The sequence below is a fragment of the Podarcis tiliguerta genome, assembly GCF_965153285.1.
Source record: "Podarcis tiliguerta genome assembly, chromosome: 10".
Lineage (NCBI taxonomy): Eukaryota > Metazoa > Chordata > Lepidosauria > Squamata > Lacertidae > Podarcis > Podarcis tiliguerta.
The window spans coordinates 20,275,366-20,293,455 of NC_139543.1; the positions used below are offsets into that span (position 1 = coordinate 20,275,366).

The 18,090-nt window shown below is 42.9% G+C and overlaps 1 long non-coding RNA gene across 1 annotated transcript; it reads right to left on the reverse strand.

Moving 5' to 3' along the window:
* Positions 1-221: 221 nt before the first annotated feature.
* On the reverse strand, positions 222-6,231 carry LOC310658353. Its single transcript, XR_014502265.1, has 3 exons — positions 6,202-6,231; positions 5,555-5,627; positions 222-257 (listed from the first exon to the last, which is right to left on the reverse strand). It is a non-coding gene; the product is annotated as an uncharacterized lncRNA (long non-coding RNA).
* Positions 6,232-18,090: the final 11,859 nt, after the last annotated feature.

Genomic DNA, 18,090 nt, shown 5'->3' on the forward strand with positions numbered 1-18,090 from the left:
ATTGTAGTGAGCAAGGGACTTGGGGTCGTGATAACCCTTCCTTATGTGCAAGACAGATGAAATGTCAGAATAAAATTGCAGACTAGCTTTAGTTTTGGCATCTTAAATTAAGTGAGGTAAAATCCTTTGAAGTGTGCTGTGTAATATGCTTTTAATTTGTGACTCTTTCTACCATGTCAAAGCTTGTGAAAACTTTCCACTCATTGTGAGTATTACCTGCTATGTGATCTGCCTTCATATCAGGACCTTTTCAGGTTCTGAGGAAACTAGCACAATGTTTTGATTAGTTAGCGAACAATTGCTGACTGACACTAAAGCTATTAATTTCTTTAACGTTTAATTGTTTGAAAATACTACTAGGAGGGCTTAATAAGCCACACGCTTATCTTTGAATGCAGTCATCTGAAAGGTAATTTCTCTTCAGAAGTTTACAAAATTGTACTTAATTGCCGAAATTACTCTTCAGCCAGCCACCTCCACGTTGCAATCATATGTGCAGAAATGTTTTGACCATAATTTTCATGAGAAAGAAAATAAACAAATATAGCCCTGCTGTGATATAAAATGTGTTCCACCAAGGCAATTATTTTTATATTAGCAATGTTCTAATGTATTTCTTAATAGATGGGAAGCTGTAATTAGAAAAGTCTGATGGATTAGGGTTTGCTTTACCATATATCACAAAGTATTGAAGTATGGCACATTTGCATATTTATTGTTTTATTCTAGCATATTAGACTGGCATATTTTATGGCATGCACGTTCATTAGGGAAGTAAAATATACCAGGCTACTTGGAGTGCTGTCATCTGTGAAATAAATTTTAAAAAAATCTCTGGCTTTTCAGGATGATTGAAATGTAACTTATTAATTTACTATCAGTGTCACAATAATCTTCGTAATGTGTAAAAGCCATATAGAGTAAATTTTTGGCAACTTTTTATGTTTGCTTCCTGATGAGCATCCAGCCTGATTTGTTTTGCATGGAGACTTTTGTGGAAACTCACCTGGGCTGCATACACACCATAAATTAAAAAGACCTTTTAAAAAAAAGACTCCAGGGAACTGCAGTTTTTTTAAAGTGTTGGGAATTGTAGATCTGATAATTAAACTACAGTATCCAGGAGTCGGGGGGGGGGGTTACTTTAAGTGTATGGTATGTACGCAGCCCAGATCTGTTCCCATCAATCATTTCCCCACACTTTGAAGTGTGTTTTCCCATCACTTTCCTTATCACAGAAAGTCCACACCTTTAAAGTGGGTTTGTTGCACCCTGTTGACTGTATGGCATTGTTGTTTAGTCGTTTAGTCGTGTCCGACTCTTCGTGACCCCCTGGACCAGAGCACGCCAGGAACTCCTGTCTTCCACTGCCTCCCGCAGTTTGGTCAGATTCATGTTTGTAGCTTCGAGAACACTATCCAACCATCTCGTCCTCTGTCGTCTCCTTCTCCTTGTGCCCTCAATCTTTCCCAACATCAGGGTCTCTTCCAGGGAGTCTTCTCTTCTCATGAGGTGGCCAAAGTATTGGAGCCTCAGCTTCATGATCTGTCCTTCCAGTGAGCACTTAGGGCTGATTTCCTTCAGAATGGAGAGGTTTGATCTTCTTGCAGTCCATGGGACTCTCAAGAGTCTCCTCCAGCACCATTATTCAAAAGCATCAATTCTTCGGCGATCAGCCTTCTTTATGGTCCAGCTCTCACTTCTATACATCACTACTGGGAAAACCATAGCTTTAACTATACGGTCCTTTGTTGGCAAGGTGATGTCTCTACTTTTTAAGATGCCGTGTAGGTTTGTCATTGCTTTTCTCCCAAGAATCAGGAGTCTTTTAATTTCATGGCTGCTGTCACCATCTGCAGTGATCATGGAGCCCAAGAAAGTAAAATCTCTCACTGCCTCCATTTCTTCTCCTTCTATTTGCCAGGAGGTGATGGGACCAGTGGCCATGATCTTCTTTTTTTTGATGTTGAGCTTCAGACCATATTTTGCGCTCTCCTTTTTCATCCTCAATAAAAGGTTCTTTAATTCCTCCAAATTTAATTCCTTCAAAACAGTGTTTTGAATGCATTATAAAAATGCAACACCAGATGGCGCTGTAGAGCACAAAATTTTCTATGAGGTTTTACATAGGGTTTTTTTTTATTTTGTTCTAGCAATTTAATTTATGACTTATTTGCAGTGGTTTTTTCCCCTGTGTGTAGATCCATCCTAGGTCTGATCTGCATGAAAGTGTGGGGGGAGGGCAAGATGAAACACCCTAAGACCCAAGTATTTTAGTAGCTATGGAAAGTCAAGTCGCAGCCATCCATAGGAGCCAACGCAGAGGGGTCTTCAGTCTCCCCAAGAAAATATTTGAGGAGGCCCCTGTTGTGTGCTTTGTCTAGATTGAAAGTGAAAAGTATAATGAAGGGAAGGCCACAAAGACACAGAAACAACTTTAATGTAAAATAGGGTTTTGGATGGAACCAGCAATGAAACAAGTTGCTGCTTGCATTGCAGAATTGTACTGAAACAGCACACCTCCTAAGAGCTGACTCAGCAATTCCTGGTACGGCAAGCCAAGAAGGTCAATACACTACAGAAAGAGCATGAGGAGAGGCACATTCTTGGGTTCTCTCACAACTGTGAAATTATCCTTATAGAAGGTTGAGTTCAGCATCTTTCATGAGTGCTGTATGATTCACTTCTGCCTTTGGACTCATAAGGCTTTGGAATGGAAATTTCAGCACTCGACTTGGTTTTTTTTATTTTAAAAACAGATAGTTTTGGATTACTGCTCTCTGCGCTGATTCTCTGCAAGGGATGGATGAATCACTCTACCTTTGGTGAATGTCATTTTGTCACGCATTCGTTCATAAATCTGTTCCATCGCATCGCCACCTTAATTTGCAATAAAATAATAATCCATATGAAGATTCATCTTGAAATACATAATTCTGAATGCCTTTTCTTAGAAAATACACATCTGATGAACATATTTTATCTCAAAGTATCGTAGAAGCCAACAAAGTGTGAAATCCATTCTGCATTTTAATTCCGGAAGTTTAGCTCAGGTCTGTTTGCATCAGAGAATGCAAAGATCCCATTTCTCAAGCATCCCTATCTCTGACATGGGGCAGGTGAAATACTGACTTAGGTGGAAATATTTAGAAGCAGACAACTTATTCTGCCCATCATAATTCCCCTCCCACAAAAATATTTCTCCCCACCATCGTCTGTGTGCTATGGATTATCCCTTCCTTTGGCTAGATACCCTGGCCAGGGTCCAATGAATGCAGGGGATGGAAACAGAGTTCTTATTAAAAGTGGATTAAACCAATTCATGGAGGATAAGTCTTATCAATGGCCTTTAGTCATGATGGCCATATGGAATCCCTGTGTTTAGAGGCAAGATGCCACTGTATGCCGTTTGCAGGGCAGCAGAAGTGGGAAAGGGTTGTTGACTTCAAGCCCTGCTTGTGGGCTTCTGGGCAAAAGCTTGTTGGTTAGGAGTAGACTAGACTAGACAGCAGTCACGAAATTAAAAGATGCCTGTTTCTTGGGAGAAAAGCAATGACAAACCTAGACAGCATCTTAAAAAGCAGAGAGAGACATTACCTTGCCGACAAAGGTCTGTATAGTTAAAGCTATGGTTTTCCCAGTAGTGATGTATGGAAGTGAGAGCTGGACCATAAAGAAGGCTGATCGCCGAAGAATTGATGCTTTTGAATAATGGTGCTGGAGGAGACTCTTGAGAGTCCCATGGACTGCAAGAAGATCAAACCTCTCCATTCTGAAGGAAATCAGCCCTCAGTGCTCACTGGAAGGACAGATCGTGAAGCTGAGGCTCCAATACTTTGGCCACCTCATGAGAAGAGAAGACTCCCTGGAAGAGACCTTGATGTTGGGAAAGATTGAGGGCACAAGGAGAAGGGGACGACAGAGGACAAGATGGCTGGATAGTGTCTTTGAAGCTACCAGCATGAGTTTGACCAAACTGCGGGAGGCAGTGGAAGACAGGAGCGCCTGGCGTGCTCTGGTCCATGAGGTCACAAAGAGTCGGACATGACTAAACGACTAAACAACAACAAAAGACTAGACAAATCTGTCATTCAATCCAGCAGGACTCATCTGATGATGAGGTTTCCCAATCAACGTTTCCATTTGATTGCTAAGAGTCAATAGGATGTGCACTTTGATTCCCTATAGTTTGAAGGCACCGTTTGAACAATGTGGTCCAATGTGGTCCACACGCAGACAAAGACTTGTACGCCAAGCCAGAGTTTGACTTGCGATGTCTATCCCAACTGTCTTCCACTGATGAAGAACCTTCAGTTTAAAAAGTCGCTTGCCTTTTTGAACTGCTTTGGCAGAAAGAGCAGGTGAGGCTCTGGCTGTGTGTAATTCTCCCTCGCTCAACCCTTCGCCACCTTGCAGAGAAGCAAAGGTGGCCGTTGTGAAAGCCTTTGATCCGTACAAAGAGTTGGCTCATTAATTTAAAAGTGACAAACACACAAAGTTAAGGATCCACCCCCAAAGAAAACACACAAATCCATTATTGTGTTTATTTTTTTCTAAACAGATGCTGCATCTGTTAATTTCTTGTTTGTCGCATTGTTCATACAAACCCTTTCTTCCTTCCGATGCCATGGAGTTCATGCCTCATTTGTAAAAGTGCTGTGTCTCTGATTCCTCTTGGGTGCTCTCTTAACAGCCCAATCCACAAGCCAGTTAAGTCAAAGTACTGAAAGTCAATGGGACTAAATCTACATAAATCTTAATACCGCAGCTTAACTGGATTATATATCAGGCTGATTATGTGCTGGCATTAACAGATGTCCACTGAGGTCAATGTTTCTTAGTTCCTACCCGTCATTTATGCTTACTAGACTAAGGGTGAACAACATTACATAATCTGCGTGACTGCAAAACTAGAGTTTTGCAGATGTTGTCATACTGGCCTAGAGGGCAGAAAAATAGAGTGGAGAGATGTGCATTAGAGGGCAAATATTGTTGTGTCAGAAAAGTCATGATTCAAACAATGGGTGGTAGTCATCCAGGTTTTCCCCAGAATATATGTATTGGAATTAATGAAAATTACCGTATTTTTCGCTCTATAAGACGCACCAGACCACAAGACGCACCTAGTTTTTGGAGGAGGAAAACAAGAAAAAAAATATTCTGAATCTCAGAAGCCAGAACAGCAAGAGGGATCGCTGAGCAGTGAAAGCAGCAATCCCTCTTGCTGTTCTGGCTTCTGGGATAGCTGCGCAGCCTGCATTCGCTCCATAAGACGCACACACATTTCCCCTTACTTTTTAGGACGGAAAAAGTGAGTCTTATAGAGCAAAAAATACGGTATGTCCATTAATTTCAGTAAGTTTACTCTGAGCAAAACTTACTTGACTAACACCTGTTGCCTGGGGGATATTCTCTGTTGGCTGTTTCATTAGAAACTGGGTTGGATAATGTTCAGCACAGTGGTGTATATTAAGCAAGCCCTTCAATGCCGACATTATATTACATACATTTTCACCTGGGAACTTGATTATTTATCTTCTTCACAGATGCTTACCTTTGCTGTGTCCATTCTCCATGTTAGACTCATTCCTTGGTGTGTTCCTCTTCCCTTCAATAGGGATGGGAAGCTGTTAGCAGAGAGAAGGAATTCCTTAAGGGGATAAGAGAAGTGTGTCGAGATTTTCCATTTCGCCGGCCTTTCCCAACCAAGTGCAGCCTGGATGTTTCAGACTCTCCCATCATTCCTGGCCATTGGCCATGCAGACTAGGGGTGATGAGAGTTGTAATCCAAAATGTCAGGAGGGTACCAGAATGGAGAAGGCTGTATGACATTTCCCCCTGCCTCATCTTATTTATAGTTGAATCCTTCTTAGCTCCCTGCCCTTCTGTTTGTCATTCTCTTGAAATTTACAGTGGTACCTCGGGTTAAGAACTTAATTTGTTCTGAAGGTCTGTTCTTAATCTGAAACTGTTCTTAACCTGAGGTACCACTTTAGCTAATGGGGCCTCCCGCTGCTGCCACGTTGCCGCCGCACGATTTTTGTTCTCATCCTGAAGCAAAGTTCTTAACCCGAGTTACTATTTCTGGGTTAGCGGAGTCTGTAACCTGAAGCGACTGTAACCTGAAGCATCTGTAACCCGAGGTACCATTATAGTTGAGTACATGTCACAGCACATCAAATCTTATCTAACAAGCCCCACCTGAGCTGTGGGTCCTTGCCTGCCTTCCCTCAGAACTGACAGCTGTAAATTCTAGAATCCTGAGGTGCCAGAGTTTCTGGGTTAGCGGAATCTGTAACCTGAAGCGTCTGTAACCTGAAGCATCTGTAACCCGAGGTACCACTGAACCTGTATCTAGGTTAGTTACCCTTTTCATCCTCCAGCATCCCTGAAGCTCTACAGAAGGAGAGGAAGAAAGACCCTTGACCATTTTGACAAGTGGTCCATCCCTCTCAGATTCTTGCACTCTGCATGAGATAATGTTCTTCTATTGACCTGGCTTTCCTTGGTTGATTCTCCTCTTTTATTCTTCCCTCCCTAAAGTGTCCCTTCTTCAGCTTTTAGATTCATTCATTCAATGCTGAAATCCCTCTTCATCACGTGTGAACCCAGAGCATTTTACTAACCAAAGGACGTATATATAAAAACTATAAAATGCAATGTAGCTGTTTAAAACCAGTCTGAAACCCACCGTGTCATACAGCAAATGGGCATCCATGAAATTGCTGTTGGCTTTGAGAAAACCACCCCCAGCCCCTGTGGTGTTGGGGGAGGGGTACATCTTTAACCAGTCATGGAAACCGAATAATGATGGGACTTGCTGTGCAACTGAAAGAAGGGGATTCTATAGCTGGGGAGCCACCACAGAGAAGTCCCTGTCCTGAGTCACCACATCTGGCTTACACTCAGCAGGGGAACCTCCAAAATGGCCACCCTTGAAGATCTTAGGGACCAGGCAGGCCGATATATGAGGAAGTGCTGTATTTAAAGCCTGAGGGCAAGGTTGGTGCTTATTGTACATTATCCAGCAACTTTCCGTGTTTTGTAACTATAAATCAATGTTTTATTCTAAATAGTTCCAGCCAGTGTTTTTTTTTCTTTAAAAAATGTTTAGGGGTACTGTAATGGTTCTAGGGGTTGCGGGGCTTCCGGGTTGGCGCGCCCGGCAATGGCGGATTTCCTTCGTCTCGGAGGAGACTGCTCTCCGAAAAGAAGGGTCTGACCGCCTACGGCGAGGCGGAGACCCGCAAAAAACCACGGTCGGAGGAAGACCGTGGACATGGGATCCGGCTTGTGCCAGTAGCGCCTCCCTTACTCGCGGGGAGACCCGGTTACGGGCTCCGGAGCGAAGTGGGGTGAGCGGCGCGGCACTTTGGATCGACCGCTGTTTTCGGGGAGTGAAGCCGCACAGCTGCTGTCGGGAAGCGCTAACCTTTCCTGTTGACATTTGGACTAAAAGAACTTCTTGTAAGTAAATGGAAATTGGATTACAAATTATTGAAATTCAGCACCAGGTGGAAGGCTAAAACAGGAAGCCCACCTTCCACTTTGTAGAAAGACCAAGGCAAAAGTGTGAGAACTGGAGCCTCTAAAAGGTATTTTCTAAGGAATACAAATCTGTCACCTAAGCTTTTTAAACCCTCCTCGGAAGCAGGGAAGAGGGGGAGATTGTTTCAACAGTTTATAGCCCTGCAGAGCAGTATACTTTGATCTTATTTTCCTCCATCTCGAGCCCGGGACCGGGTTGCCAAAACGAGAAAAAGAATCTTTATAATAAGAAATAATCATTAAGAAGAAATGGACTAAGAGAGAACTGAAACTTTTCCCTACTGTTGGGTGGAAAGGAAAAAAGGAGTTAAATGATAATTGTTTTTGAAAGGTGGATGAAAAATAACTAGAGGAAACTGTAACCAGTCGGCTGTGGAAAGTTACAGAAACACATACTGGATTGTTATATTTGTTACACTTTTGGATAGAAACTTTCACACAGGCTGCAACTTTACAGACTAAATATAAGCATCTGACCTTGACAGTAAGATAATACTGAAAGAACAGACTTGGGAACATGGAAGGGAAAATAACAGCTCTGTTTGAACAATTTCAAAAAAACCTGTCTATTCTGGAATTTGGCATCTCTGATCTGAAGGAAAATTTGCACAGCCTGGCACAAGAAGGAAAAAAGCTAGTAAACTCGGCTCAAGGACTGGAATTAAACCAACAAGGAAGGATAACTGAGAAGAATATGGATCAAACAGAACAGGATTTGTCTTTGCAAGAGGAATCTCTGGTGGAAAATACAGAAATAGAGCCTCAAGTCGATGGACAAAAAGTGGACTATGAGAGTAAAGAGTTCAAAGGACAGATTTGGAAAAGGAGTGCCATGGATGGACTAAAAGATACAGATTTGATAAGATATATTTTGGAAACTGGCACTCTGAGAAAGTTGGAAGAAGTGAAATTTAGCAACTCTAAAGAGAGTGTGGAGCAAGCTTTGGACAATTCTTTGACTTACAAGAGGAATTACAGAGTTTGGGCAAGCTTGTTTAAAAAGGTTAAAGGAGATGCTGAGGGGATTGTGGTCTGGGACATAATTTTAGGCTCGAAAAAGAATTTGCAAACAGGCCAGAAAGATGATTTGAAGGCCTCGGACATAAGACAACCTGGCTGATGGATTGAATTCAGGGATTGGAAAGACTTTAAAAATTTGTAAAAAGGATTGGCAGTACCCGAAATCGGGGGGAAGAGATGGGGGGGGGAATTGGAGATTTTTAAATAAAATTTGACAAAATATGGTTCTAATAAGCATTTTGAGGGGATGACGGAAGGAATTTAATTGGTTCCAGGGAGCAAGTTAAGGAAGATGAAAAATTAAGATATAAGGGTATATAATCACAAGATTTAAGTTTAGAAGTTTTAAGGTAAATTTTCTTTTTTTCATTATTATTGTTTTTTTAAAAAAGGGTAAAGCTAAATGAATGAAAAAGCATTAAAAGTGGGATGGAATTTGCCGATTAGATTAAAAATTTGGCATACAAAGAGGGAGGTGGGGGGAAGTCATGGAAACAAGTTAAGGAAAAAAAGGGAATCTGAGACTCTGTGTTGTATGGGGTATTTTTGTGTTTTGCTTTTCTGGGATCTTGGTGTTGGGGGATGGGGAAGAGGGTTTTTTTTTTTTTCTGTGGGGTATTTTTTCCCCCTCTTTTTTATTCTTTTTATTCTATCTCCTTTTGATACTTAATGTCTTTCTTTTTTCATTTTTGTCTTTTGTGGATATGTTTTGTTTTGGTGTTATGCTGTTGGAAAATCTCAATAAATATTATTTTAAAAAAAATGGTTCTAGGGGTTGCTTGTGCGTAAGTTGCCGTTACTCCTGGCTAGGTTGCCTGGTTGAACCCTTTCTGTCTGGACAGCCTCAAGTTCCGTGGCTGCCTCAGTCGCTGGCAGAATCCGTCAGTGGGCGTTTCTTAAACCGCTTCCAGCATAGAAGCTGTTTGACGCCCAGTCTCCTCCCCCTTTGCCTGCGCGGAAATTTTCTGCGCAAGGTGGGTGTGGGCAACGGAGTAGTCGTGCCCTCTCCGCTGGTCTCCGGCGAGGAGTCCTGGAGCCACCTCTCCGATTCCCCCATCTGCCCCCCTTCTCCACTGGTGTTACGCTGATTTCCTTCCCCAGCGGATGGGCTACCTCTCCCCCTACTGGGACCCTCTCCACCATCGTCCTGGAGCCGCCTCTCCGCCTCCCGCTCCGATGGTAGTTCCCTGATAGGTACTGCCATTTTGATTCAAGAAAATCACCATTTTATAGTTCAGATCAGGAAAAATAAATACAGTAAATGGACAAAAGTACAATGATTCACAAAATTAGGGGTATGTGCCCCCCTGTGTCCCCCCCGGAAAAGAAATTCACTGGTTCCAGCTGATGACTGGTGTACAGCACACATTACACAATCTTCCTTAAGATTCAGTGTGTGTGTGTGTGTTTTCACTATATTTCAGAACATAGCTGCTCAGTTTATCTATTGCTAATAAGCACCTCGTGTTTGCAGTACGATGTTTTAAATGTAAGCCCCTTGGAATCATGTAGCATGTGTCTCAATATTAATAAAGACCTCGGCAGGTACTTAGAATGCATGCTGTACACAGTGCGCAAATCAAAATGCGTAGCTTAGGTGCCCACGTGGAAATCCTCATGTAAATTTCATTTTAGTGCAATGACTATAATAGAAAAATACAATCTTGCTGCGAGAAGGTGCCAGCATTGTGCAAGGATGCATAGACGGAAAGAACTGTGCTTTCAGAATTCTTACAGCTATGTTGCCTTTCTAAAGGAAAGCAAAGAAAGAAAGTCCAAAGAACCTGGATAAATGCCATTGGTTTGTTTCACATCGGCACTGGTTGTCCACTTTATTTGAAATATCAATGCCCCATACCATTTGTTTCACTCAAGCAGAGGCAAGCTGCATCAGCTGGAAGAAATGCTGGGACTCGTTTCCTTTCTCTTTTATGTTTCTCCAAATTGATGTTGCTTTTTGTGCAGCAAATATTTTTAAAAACCATCTTTTAAAAATAATATCAAGTAGCAATTGAACACCTTGAAATGTGAAAATGGAAGGAAGTAGATTTCCTTTTGTTGTCAGAGGAGAAAGCTCATATTATCGCTAAATATAGCCATAAAGAAAACCTGAATCTACAGCACACACATACACAGCTGCAGTGTCCTTTCCCATCTCTGTGATACAAAAAAATAAATTTATCCTCATATATACACAGTGAGACACATAATGGTGCTGTTTACCTCTCAAGTCTCTGGGGGAGCAGCCTTAGTTCACTGGGAAAAGCACGTGCGGTCCTTGTGTGAGATCTACCGTATTTTTTGCTCTATAAGACTCACTTTTTCCCTCCTAAAAAGTAAGGGGAAATGGGTGTGCGTCTTATGGAGCAAATGCAGGCTGCGCAGCTATCCCAGAAGCCAGAACAGCAAGAGGGATCGCTGCAATCCCTCTTGCTGTTCTGGCTTCTGAGATTCAGAATATTTTTTTTCTTGTTCTCTTCCTCCAAAAACTAGGTGCGTCTTGTGGTCTGGTGCGTCTTATAGAGCGAAAAATACGGTATCTCTACTTCCCTGACTGGCAGCTCCAAAAATTTCAGGTCATGGGTTTTGGCAAAGATTTCTACCTTAGCCCATGGACAGCTCCCTGCATGAATCAGCAATGCTGAACTAATTCTCCAAGCAATTTCCTGTGCTTGGTTGGAGGTGCAGAGGGGACATGGTGGAGGTGTACAAGATTATCTGTGGTGCTGAGGACGCAGATAGAGAAAAGGTTTCCTCCCTCTCTCAGAACCCTAGAATTTGAGTCAATGGGTCTTAATAGGGAAATCTTCCTGCACCCCTTGGCCTCTATACCCAAAGGAGCGTCTCCATCCTCATCATTCAGCCTGGGCACTGCGATCTAGTTCTGAGGACCTTCTGGCGGTTCCATCACTACAAGAAGGGAAGTTGCAGGACACCAGGGCCTTCTCAGTAGTGGTACCCACCTTGTGGAACACCCTTCCATGAAATGTCAAGGAGATAAATAACTATACAACTTTTAGAAGACATCTGATGGCAGCCCCTTATAGGGAGGTTTTTAATGTTTGATGTTTTATTATGCTTTTATATTTGTTGGAAGCTGGCTAAAGTTTTATTATGCTTTTATATTTGTTGGAAATTGCCTAGAGTGGCCAGTCAGATGGGTGGGGTATAAATAATAATAATAATAATAATAATAATAATAATAATAATAAACTTTTTCTGCCCCTGAAGTTATGATAGAGGTTTTTTTAAAATGCATGCTATGGGGGAAATTGCTAAAGGAATAAAAACAAACAAACCTGTATTTGGACTTCATCACATAATTTAGCACAATTAATCTGTGGAATTTTTCTACTATAAAGTTTGATGTGGAATTCTGGCTTATACAGCTTGGCACAAGGAGAAGGGGATGACAGAGGATGAGATGGTTGGATGGTTGGATAGTGTTCTCAAAGCTAACAGCATGTGTTTGACCAAATTGCGGGAGGCAGTGGAAGACAGGAGTGCCTGGCGTGCTCTGGTCCATGGGGTCATGGTAGTAAATTCTGAAAACAAGGTGCTGGACTTCCTGAATTCCTGGTCTGATGCAGCATGGCACTTCTGATTCTTCTGAGCATTTGGCTGGGACTTGTTGCAAAATCCCTCAACATGTTTACGGTTCACATGTTGCAGAACTTTGTGCAGGTGCTTTAATTTATAATTTTAATGCACTCATGGCATTATCCATCGGCACATCAATTAACATTTGTATGAACACATTAGGACATAATTAATCCAATTAAGATTTTTTTAAAAAACAAAACTTCAGTATAAGAGAAGAGTTAAGACACTAAAAACATTCTCCTGTGCCACAGGTATTTGTTGTTTAGTTGTTTAGTCATGTCCAGCACTTCGTGACCCCATGGACCAGAGCACGCCAGGCACTCCTGTCTTCCACTGCCTCCCACAGTTTGGTCAGACTCATGTTTGTAGCTTCGAGAACACTATCCAACCATCTCGTCCTCTGTCGTCCCCTTCTCCTTGTGCCCTCCATCTTTCCCAACATCAGGGTCTTTTCCAGGGAGTCTTCTCTTCTCATGAGGTGGCCGGAGTATTGGAGCCTCAACTTCAGGATCTGTCCTTCCAATGAGCACTCAGGGCTGATTTCCTTCAGAATGGAGAGGGTATATAGAAAACATTTGGCCCTCCAGATGTTGCTGAACTACAACTTCCATCAGTCCCAGCAAGCATGGCCATGGATGAAGTGACTTTTCTGCTAGATGACATCATTGCATTTCCAAGACCAGCTGACAAAGGTAAATGGACTGTAGCACAACACCATTATTGGGGCAGAAGCTGGACCTGCCAAGTAGAGCAGTAGTTTTCTCCACACCATGAAGAGCACCAAAAGTCCTTCCAGAGATAGAGTGACATATAGCAATCCTAAGAGTTAAAAACAGAGGTTGGAATTCAATGTCCTTGCACAGGGCTTCCACTGATGAGAATCTCACCCAGAATTAATTAATAAATCCATTCAATTTGACAGGTTGTCTAGAAGTATTAAATAGTTAGATAACAGATCGTCCATTCCTTTGGAGACTTTGGTTGTTGTTGTGTTTTTTTTCCAAGAGAGGCAGTGCAAGATCCCATAATACTCTAAATTGTGTTGTAGTTAAACAGTAGGCCTTCTGACATCAGTTTCCATGGCAACTGCCAGACCTCAGAAACTAGTTTCTCTCAGTGCTGTGTGTGAAATAGCGGGATGATGTACTCTTACCGGCAGGATAGTAAAGCAACAATAACTTTCAGCGGTTTAAAATATTTATTATCCTAATGCTGAAACCAAGAGACTATTTCTAGGAAGAGATGTGTAGCGTAAAATAAAGAAGCGTGGATGAGGAGACTTATATATTGCCTGGTGAGATGCGCTGTAATCTTTCTGGCAATACCTTTTAAAAAGACTGACAGGGTACTTTTGCCTGGAGGCTTTGGGCGTTCAGGTTTGTTTAAGAAAAACACAGTACTTAGATTGCTGAACTTTTCACCAAGGGTGTAGACTGGAGGAAGCTAGTCTTCCCTCTGGTCCACAACTCTGTCCAAGGACGCTTGATTGGCTCCTGGGGCTGTCATCTCAGAGACTTAGCTTGTTCCTTCCTTCTCTGCCATGCTGAGAGCACTATCCGGCTTCCCTTAGAGAGGCAGCGAACCATGATTTTGCTAAATATTTCAAAGAGTTCTGCTAATAATTCAGAAACCAAAGACAATTCAAGCATGAAGCAATGTGGGGAAGAGTTTTAAAGAATTAAAATATCCTTTGCTTTCCTCTCCGAAACAATTCTTGTTATCAGCCAGTGCTCACCCAAATATGCCTTTGGCTGAATTATATTGATGATTCATTCTGAAAGATGCGAGGTTGCAAGAGTATGCTAAGATAATAATCACCCCCTGCCATTAGATTCATTATAGACAAAGATTCTGCAGGGGGAAAATGTGTAGGTTTTTCGATATTAATAATCCTTTCATCCTCATTTCAAAACGACTGCTTCTTTTTCTATTATTATTTTTTTAAATAAAAGGGGAAGCGATGTTCTGAAAAAGTGAATATTGTGATTTCCGCAAGCACAAAGAAAATTATAGGGGCTTACTACCCTTCTCTAATTTCATCTTATTTATTCTGGAAGAAAAGCTTCGGTGAAATAACATGCATTAAAGCGTTCATGCATACACGTGGCAGAGAATGTGGCTAAGATTCACACCTTGGGACTGTAGCATCAACTCTAGCTTTCAGAAGCGTAGCTGTCTGAATTATGATGTCGCTTCATAGAGGAGCGATTTAGAAAGTTTTAACGTACTGCAGTCAATTATTATTGGGTTCAGAAAGAAAAGGGTGGGGTAGGGATTCACACTTCTCATTTTATAAAAATCAAGGGACTTCAAAACTGCCAAAGTTTGAGAGTGGAAAGGAATATTAACTGAAAACTTAAATTGTTCCCCTAGGGAGTTAGAGTTTTGCCAGCTTCAGAGAGATCTGATGCAACACTGTAGAGTTACAGATTTCTGAAATTTAAGGGGGGAAATATATGACAACAGTTAAACTATGGCTGCCATACGATTATGAGAATCGTTAGGCAGTGTAATGGTTCTAGGGGTTGCTCGTGCGTAAGTTGCCGTTACTCCTGGCTAGGTTGCCTGGTTGAACACTTTCTGTCTGGACAGCCTCAAGTTCCGTGGCTGCCTCAGTCGCTGGCAGAATCCATCAGTGGGCGTTTCTTAAACCTCTTCCAGCATAGAAGCTGTTTGACACCCAATCTCCTCCTACTCTGCCTGCGTGGAAGTCTTCTGCGCAGGGAGGGTGTGGGCAGCGGAGTACCCGTGCCCTCTCCACTGGTCTCTGGCGAGGAGTCCTGGAGCCACCTCTCCGATTCCCCCATCTGCCCCCCTTCTTCACTGGTGTTACGCTGATTTCCTTCCCCAGCGGATGGGCTACCTCTCTCCCTACTGTGACCCTCTCTGCCATCCCTCTGGAGCCTCCTCCCCGCCTCCAGCTCCGATGGCAGTTCCCTGACAGGCAGGAATGCACCACAAATGTACTCCAAAACTGTTCTACATACAGTGGTACCTCGGGTTACATACGCTTCAGGTTACAGACTCTGCTAACCCAGAAATAGTACCTCGGGTTAAGAACTTTGATCAGGAGGAGAACAGAAATCGTGCGGCGGCAGCAGCAGGAGGCCCCATTAGCTAAAGTGGTGCTTCAGGTTAAGAACAGTTTCGGGTTAAGAACGGACCTCCAGAACTAATTAAGTACTCAACCCGAGGTACCACTGTATTCCAGTATGAGTTGAAGAGTCAAAGCAGAATGAGCTGTGAGCTCTAAATACTTGCCCATGGCAACCTTCAGCAATGCAGTGCCCCCTGTTTTAGACAACAGTTCCAAACTGGGGCTGATGGGAGTTGGAGTCCAAGCAGGGGCGGAGGAAGTCCTCCATCCCGGGTGTCATCACTGAGGGGGATGACGTTCGGTGCACCACCCACCCGCAACTCCCAAGCCTACCCCAAGCCGTCGGGGGAAGGGGCGGAGCTGTGCCGCTTTGCCGGCGCCCTTCCCTCTTCGTTTTGACAGCTCAGGGGAGGCCTGGGAGTCACAGGTGGGTGGCGCGCCATTGCCCCCCGCTCCCAGGCTGCTTCCGGGGGGGGGGGGGAGCCTCCGCTGAGCTATCAAAAGGAAGAGGGAAGGGAGGAAGGCTGCTAGCAGAGCGGCACAGCTCCCCACCCCACCACCCAGGAAACAGCCCACCATGGGTGGCTCATTCCACCAACCATGGGTGACTCACTCTGCCCCGATGGGTGGCTCGACTTCTGGGACGCTTGCCTCAGCACCCCCCTGGGACTCTCGCCACGCCCCCCCCGGGTGCCAGAGCAGTTAGCTCCGCCTCTGAGTCCAAGACATTTGGGGACACTATATTGGTGGAGGCCAATATAGTTGAGCTTTTCTTGCAAGATCTCCAAAATAAGTTTTTGAGCTATTTTTAAGGAAATTCGCCAAAAAAAATCAACCCTTCCAACATGGTTTGCCATACACCCGGGTTTTCCCTGGAAATTTTCACTGATTTTCGGAAATTCCGCCCGGTCGCTATTCCCGACAGATGAATCCTGGATATGTCATGGAAATTCCAGGTCTATGGCAGCCCTAGCATATCAGTACTGTTCAAGGATCTGAATGGCCTCCAACAAAAATGGTGCTGTGGACAAGGAGTGGGAAAGATTGTCATAATTTTGTTTATTATGTATTAAGAGCATTTATAGCCCAGGGGCAGATGGGGCTCATCAACCTGGGAAGGTAGCCCATCTAGGAGTAGCAGATGGAAACATCTAGGGCTGGCAAGCAGACATTTCACATTAACACCCCATCTTCCAGTGCCTTCATCAATCACCACTTAAAATAAATAATCTTCCTATATGTATGGTATGTTAATTTCCCCTTTTTTTGTCAGCTACCTTGACAACCTGTTCTCAAAGGAAAGGAAAACTCTTGACATCAGCAACAGAAAAAAATAAACAGAAGGAATGGGAAGGGAAGAATCTGCAGGATAAATAAAAAAATTCTGCCTATGAAATAGTTAGCTTCAAAGAGTGAGCAGAGACTCATGGGGAAACCGCAAGAAGACAAGGTGAATGAAGAAAAGGACGTGCTGTAGGTATAAAAGAGTAACTGAATTGTAAGCATGTATATGATAATAGCAAATTTCCGAATAAGAGGAACGAAAGGACGTAGATACTGATAAATAAAAAAGCAGGAAGTCTAAAATAAAATCTTGAGGAAATCTTGATGGATTTCGGAAAAGAGGAGAAATTATGACTGGGTCTCCATTAAGGGACATAAACATGATAAAAGCAAAACGGAGTCAGAGCAGAATCCTGAAAGTCAAGAACATACAAAGGAGAACAGAATGATAAATAGTATTGAAACATAGTGTAGATGAAGGAAAATACTGGTGCTGCTCTCTTGGTAGATTAGAAAAAAAGTTAAGAAAGGTAAATAGCTTCTGTTGAATGGTAAACCCAGAAGCCAGAATGGCAAATATCAAAAAGAAAATTACATTTTTGAAAACACTAACAGAAAATAACACGTAAGAAATACACGAGGTGGAGAGAAGCATGGAAGAAGCAAAGAAGGTTCTGGAAGAAGTCATAAATAAACAAAGATTGGTCAACAAAAGTAGAGGAATGAATAGCAGCTGGGGGAATTGACCCAAAAATTAGTTTTGCATCATCCAAAATATGATGCAATCAATCAAGTTTTTATTCTAACTATATTTATAGTTCCTTCTCTCATTTCTACTGTTAATGAAACATTTTAATACAAATTATTGGTGACAGGGAATGAGCCCCTTGATGAGTTAGAGATGAGGGAAGAGAATCAACTGCGGACAAGAGATGGCAAGGAGAAGAGGAGTGAAAAGAATCCATTTTGAGAAATAAGATCGTTTCACAAACAGAAGCAGAAGAGGAATCAAACATAAATGTATATTGGAGAAAAGTAACACATGCTTGGGATCTGTGCCATGAACGTCCACTAGCCCAAGTACAGTGGTGCCTCGCAAGACGAAAAGAATCCGTTCCGCGAGTCTCTTCGCCTTGCGGTTTTTTTCGTCTTGCAAAGCAAGCCCATTAGCGGATTAGCGCTATTAGCGCTATTAGCGGCTATTAGCGGCTATTAGCGGCTATTAAAGGCTTAAGGGATTAGCGGATTAGCTGCTAAAAGGCTATTAGCGGCTTAGATCAGCTGATAAGTGGCTTAGATCAGCTGTTAAGCGGCTTAGGGGCTTGGGAAAAAGGGGGGAGGGGAAAAAACCTCAGGAATCGCAAGGCATTTTCGTCTTGCGAAGCAAGCCCACAGCAAATTCGTCCTGCGAAGCACCTCCAAAACGGAAAACCCTTTCGTCTAGCGAGTTTTTCGTCTTGCGAGGCATTCGTCTTGCGGGGCACCACTGTACTTGAGTGAAGTTTGTGGCTGCTTACCCAGTCCCGGCATGGGTGGTG